Here is a 5,515-nt window from a genome sequence, read left to right as displayed (position 1 = left end):
CGAACGCGACCGCAAGTAGGGATAAAAGTTTCTATATACGGATTTCTAAAAATCCTTCGTGAAACCGCAGCGAGAAGTCGCGGAAGCGTTGAAAATAAGTGCGCTTTACGGGGCGGTCAGTGAGACACGGTGTTAATTAAATGTTACGGTTGGGCCAGCGCCCGACCAATGGGGTGGTTGACGAAGAAATTATACTATCGGAAAGAATATGAATGCATAAGCAGCGCGTACCGTACACATGCGCCGCGCTCTCGCGTCTCTCCGTCCGATTCTCTTCACTTCTGACTTCCTGTCTCGCTCTTTCTCCGCGATCTATCTCGTAGTTCACCTTTGCCCGTTCACTCGTAAAATGCAAATCCGAGTAACGGCCGTACTCGGGGGGTTTAAGCCGGATCTCGTTGAATGAGATCGTAAAACGCAGCTAAAGACTGGCAACGGCACCACGCCATGACGCAATTATGTCAAAGAAAGCATGCTTCGAATAATATTATTGTTTCCTATTCGTTTCCCCATCGCACCCCCGAGGTGATTCTCGTTTAACGGCCGTGTGTAAGAAACGCGCCCTTAACGTCGGCCTACATATCCGCTTTTCACTCCTCCGAATGGGCGAAAGCTCGCTCGCGCCAAAGGGGCTACACCGCTTTTGCGAGCGGATTCCTCGCCGATTATTAAAGCCGTCACAACCATATTGCGTAGCGACTCACTGAGCTTTGGAGCAAACCCGAAGTTATATTTGACGTGATTGCATGCTGTATAAGAATTGATAAGAAATTATCGTTCAAAGTTAAGAGTTCGTAATTTCTAAAATTAGTAATTTATTTTATAATCGCGATAAGCCGACTTTACGATATTTGTCGTAATATTCGTCAGATATTGCTTAAATAAATTTGCGATAATTCCTCGGTCTCTCGTGTCCGGAAGATGCTTCATGCTATCACAATAATTACATGAGAAAAAAATATCACTTAAATCTTTTTCATATTATTATTTCGTAATAACTTTTTGTATTATTGTTTTATAAATAATTACATAATTATTATAATAAATAATTAATTATTTCATTACTTGAAGCCTATTCATAGCGATTGCTCTCTTACTCTGATTATTTCTTCCAGTCAATTATTGATCTGCGTGTATGTTGAATATAAGCTAACACATCTTCAATACGTGAGAGATTTTATTTTGCCATTTTTTTAAATACAAATTTTCGTATCGACAGATCGCATTGATCTGTCGCGAGCGGTTTCTTGCGTTTTTTTTTTAAGTGGAAGGAGGAAAGTTAGGCGTTTCAAACTACCAATTTAAATGCCGATCCGATGAGCCGGCCAATACGCCTCGCAGAGTGCAAGGTTATTAAGGCATAGTCTGGTCGGCGAGTTTAGGTAGATTGGCCCACACGGGGGCCAGTGCATTCGAGAGGCTCGTTGCCCATCGACGGCAGGCGAAGCTTGACCTCGGATTACTCAATGATTTTTTTCTTTCTCGTAACGAATACACGACCTGCTTTCGTTGCAGAAATGACTTTGCGCCTTAATTTGTGGCGAACAAACTTTGTAGCTTACCTGTTTGTACAGAAAGAAAGAAAGAAAAGGACATCGTGTGTGTAAATCTTTACAGAGAAGTCAAGAAAATCTTCTCTTGATATGATAAAAGACATCGTATCAGATTTCAATGTAGCGAAAAATGTATGTGAAACAATATGTATCCCTTACAGAAATTTAATACCGTAAGTGATTATTTGGCTAGTGATTAATTACTTATTTTGAGGATTAAAAACATTATAACATATGCTTAACAGCATTATAATAATGCTTTTAATACTCAAAATAACTAATTAATCACTAGCCAAATAACAATATTAAATTTCTGTAAGGGATGAACATGAAGATGAGGATGTTATAAATATGTATGAGATAATTTTTGTATTATTACTTTATTGTAACTAATATTGCTAATTATTTGTATCATTTAATTGTTATATTACTACATTATTAATTATCTTATACATACACATATTCTTCAATACATAATTTTTGGCACATTTATATGTATATATATACTTTCGCATATTGTATTCGAAATTTTACTAACGACTAACGTAACAAGATTTTTGACGATTATCTTCTTCTCTTGAAGAAAATCTTGGCCCAGTATCATTCACATACAATAAAATTTATTAAGTCTACGAAGAAAATCTTCGTCTTGTCTAATCGTGTCACTTTCACTTTTAATTTCGGCAAAAGTCACTTTCGTGCCTCTCATTTGATTCTGTCTTGGAGCATTCTTGGCATGCGACGCCCGACTATTTCTGTTCCAATAAATTCTCCACGATGTTTTCGGGTTAATGTCGAGATTTTCGCATTTCTCTCCGTTTCGGCGAAAGGGGAGCACTAACCCGACCGTCGGCAAGGACGAGTGCTCGGGGCGCCGTCGAAGAAAAACAATAAAACGAGAATTGGCACGTCTGGCGAAACAGTTGACTCTCTCTGCCGTCAATTCAACTGGCCGACTTGCCCAGGACGTGCATCTGACTATCGCATTATATGCGCGAATTATCGTCGCACACGTCCCCGAACTCGGCCACCGCTCGGGCCATGTCACTGACATACCGTGCCGCCGAAAAACTAAGTAATAAGAATAATTTTTTTTTAAATGATACCTTTAAAAATTTTATTTTATTATTTTCTAAAATTATCTTATGTGGCTTTATTGATGCTTATTTCCAAAAGAATGTATTTTGAATATCTAAATCATATATCTAAAAATTTTTTAATTACACTTGATTATCAAATTGATACGAATTTCTTTGGCGTATACCGCAGATGTAAGAATTTTTCTCAAAGACGGTCGAATCGAATATGAGACAACTTTTGGAAATAAAATGAGCTTAAGTCGCGCTCACGCGTATTCATTACGGAAGCGACGTTTCATATAAAGAGTTTTATGGTGAATTTATTGTTTGATTGTCGCTCGCGCATATCCTCGATAAAACGCACCCTGCTATTGGATGCCAGCGGCGCCATTCGCTCGAATAAACTTTTCCTTGGCACCCTTTCGACCCGCGGCTGGCGACAAATAAGATAACCCTTCCTTATTCAGTTACAATTGTTTCAGTTATCGCGACTGACATAAAAGCCATGACACAGTTATAATGACCCATACAAGAACAAATTGCATATAAAAAAAGAATTCTATGTATAAAACAAATTTGATTCGTTTTGGCACGATTGCATGCGGGGCGTCGATAAATAAATCCGTAAATATATATGTTTCGGGTAAACATGTTTTTAAAATGCGCACATTATTTCATTGCCACAACGCGCGCTAGAGTAAACGTTCCGCGTGCAACATTTTATGAAAAGCGGCACAACAAATAAACAAGCACGATTTAGCGGTGTACGTTTCACAAAAATAAGATCTAATTATAAGATAAACGGCACACATTTGCGATCGAAAAAGTTTTCGCCCGCCGGCCTGATTGATCTTATATCGTGTTGTTGCGCGTAACTGAGAATTAAGAGTGCGTAATTTGCAACTTGTATCAATTATGATATCAACATTAGCAACAATGGCTGCGTTCGGAAACGTCGTCCGGAGTGCACACGAGTATACTCCCTTCTCTTTCTATCTAGGCGAGTTAGAAGGAGAAGAAAGCGTACCCGTGTGTACCCCGGGTGACGTTTCCGAACGCAGCCAATGTCGAACAGATCTATAAATGGCTTGGCTATATATACATTTTAATCTGGTACGAACGATAAGAATGCACATTTATGACAAATTCTACAGTTGTTACTTGCAGTTAATGTATTTATCGATCATTAATCATTGGCGATAAGTGAAACGATAATTATATTTACGGATCCGTTCTGGTTCATTTGGTTCATAATGCAGATGGCGTGAAGTATTTACTCAAAATTTTTGGCATTATCAATTGCAATGTCATGCTATGTCTGCATGAACTCTAGATATATTTTCTGCATATTCAAATAAAAAAGACATAGATTAGTAATAATTGTACTTACCATTTTTCAAGTATTATTTACAAAAACGTGTTTCCACGTCTTATAAAAAGCTGTATACGTTTTCTTCACCTTTCCCGTCATCTACAGCGTGATAGTATATTTTAAAATGCACAATAAAAAAATTCCTCGATCACGTATGTAAGTTTGCTAGTCAAAAGAAATGTGCTATAATAATTAAAAAATCAATGTCAATTTTAATGAATAATGTAACGAGCAATGATATGTTTTAATATTGTTCTTTGACATTTCTTTTCACGATTGCCTTTCGATATTTTTTGCAAGAATGTATTTACCGCAAAATTGCACGCAAATTGTTCTGAAATAACATCAATGAAAGACATATAATTTTATAAATAAAGAAAGAAAATGTATTGTAAATAAAATTTGACGAGAACTTTGCTAAGACATATCATGCACTAAAAAAAAAATTTTTTAATATTTAAAACTTAAATTAAGTAAAAATATCTAATTCTAAATAAATATGTGATTATATTAAGTAAATATGTTGTTAGGAGTATTCAAATAAGGCTTTTTAAATATTAAAAAATTTTTTTTCAGTGTGTGAATTTTGCCTTCAAGAGATCTATTTTTAGATCTATCTACTTATTTATAGAAAAATTATCAAAATTTTTTAAGTCACTTCCAGATGGTTATATAACACTCAGGAACTTTCAGGATAAGTATTTAGAATTAATATCTGAAGTAGATATTCCAGATTTTCCAGATAAAGATTTTTTAGATGTGAATGATTTGAATTATCCAGAATATATTTAGACCATATCTTCTAGTCAATATAAGGAATAAGGAGCATTTATAATTTGTCTCGGCAAGATTGTTTGGAGGTATGGAACTTTGCACCGATGATTTGGAAAAGTAAAATGATACAATGATTAATAGCGGGTTATTATATTAATAGCGCGTGTTGCGAAAAATATTTTTCTTTACCCCGGGGTATACCCAGAAATCAGCGAAAACATAGCCGGTTTTTAATTGGCGGACGAAAAGAAATCTCAGAACAATAATCGTTTTCTGCCCCGAAAGTTTATCTCGTCTCTCTCTTGTATTGATTAAAAAGAAATAAACACACGTTGTCGAACATGATTTAATAAAATTCGGATTGATTACTGCAAAAGAGTACACGATATTGCCAAATTTATCGTATACTTTAAAAATAAATTTGACGCATGGCGTGCAAAAGTAATAAGTACGCACTTTCTTTTTTACATACGTATCGTATATTTGAATAAACAAAATCAAATAACGATTAAAGTAATTAAAGTAATCGAAATAAATTTACAAATTACGGCAAAGTAGCCTGATTTGATAGACTTTTTATCACAGACATTAAACGCTTTGCCGTTAATAGACAGATGAACTTGACTTCTTGTTCTGTTTTTCAACAAAATATATAACTGTAAATATTAAATATTAACTAATTGAATGAATTATTTGATAGAGTGGTAGAGGAGGAAAAATGAAATGTTATTCCGTGC

The sequence above is a fragment of the Temnothorax curvispinosus genome, unplaced genomic scaffold, assembly GCF_003070985.1.
Source record: "Temnothorax curvispinosus isolate PA1 unplaced genomic scaffold, ASM307098v1 QBEX01016763.1, whole genome shotgun sequence".
In the NCBI taxonomy this organism is placed as follows: domain Eukaryota; kingdom Metazoa; phylum Arthropoda; class Insecta; order Hymenoptera; family Formicidae; genus Temnothorax; species Temnothorax curvispinosus.
Note: the sequence above shows the minus strand (reverse complement) of the source record.